Raw genomic sequence first — 944 nt, forward strand, 5'->3', positions numbered from 1 at the left:
AGGAGTAGTAAATAAAGAACGAATTGTTCCACGATTCTGAAATGGAAAAGACGCGTAAACGCATGTCATTTATCTGTTATTGTGTCATGTGTAAAAAACACTTTCTCTCTTAATTTAGTTTACTTTTTTTCGTTTAAAGCGAAAAAAAGCGAAAGGAAAAAAGATAGAAAAGATAAAAGAGGAGAAAAAAAAAAAAGAAGAAACTTACACATCTTCTTTCTCGCTGCAAACGAGAATTACCACTTGTTACATAAACTCGAACGTGGTCGATCGAAGAGGAAACGTGGAAAATATCCGAGGAGAAAAAAAACAACGATATTACGGATGGATTGAAGCCTCCCGAGGCGAACTTACTCGTGACACTGAAACTTGCACGACAAGTTCGAAAGTAGACAAGCTAGACAAATTAGAATGCAAAATGATCTGATAAGGGGGATATCACAAGAGAGGGGGGGACCGGTATCATTAGGATCTGTTTGTATTCGTCCCGCATTTTAAATAAGTTCTTACAAGGTGTATTTTACGTTACTCTCGATAAATATCTATATTTATTCGTTAGAGACTTTATAATTCATACGATTGTTATGCGATCAAAGTACAGATACAAAGTAATTTATGATTGTTATATTACATGTAAATAAATAGATACACTAGTATAATGGAGGATCGTTCTGTTTGCAAGGGAGCTTAATGTACAAATGCACGAGTTTGTTGAAATTAAATATCCGGTAAACAAGTACGTATTAATTATTAAGTTAATTATTAAGCGTGATAAATGACGTTTTATGACATGAGCTTTTGTTTTAATTATTTTGAAAATGTAAGATTCGAGAGTTTAAAATTATCTTCGTTCGTGCTTCGTTACTTTATACACACGAAGCATTATCTCTTTTCATTAGTTTAATGATATGTTTGAATTACGTTCTTTTTTTCTTTTTTTTTTT

The 944-nt window shown here is 32.2% G+C and overlaps 1 long non-coding RNA gene across 1 annotated transcript in view; it reads left to right on the top strand.

Annotated features, from left to right (window-relative positions):
* Positions 1-944, top strand: part of LOC116185370 — a 10,209-nt gene that overhangs the window by 3,286 nt on the left and 5,979 nt on the right. Inside the window, exon 2 of the long non-coding RNA XR_004150213.1 lies at positions 3-7. This is a non-coding gene — a long non-coding RNA (uncharacterized LOC116185370). The remainder of the gene's footprint in view (positions 1-2; positions 8-944) is intronic.

Source organism: Apis dorsata, unplaced genomic scaffold (assembly GCF_000469605.1).
Source record: "Apis dorsata unplaced genomic scaffold, Apis dorsata 1.3 scaffold_165, whole genome shotgun sequence".
NCBI classification, from domain to species: domain Eukaryota; kingdom Metazoa; phylum Arthropoda; class Insecta; order Hymenoptera; family Apidae; genus Apis; species Apis dorsata.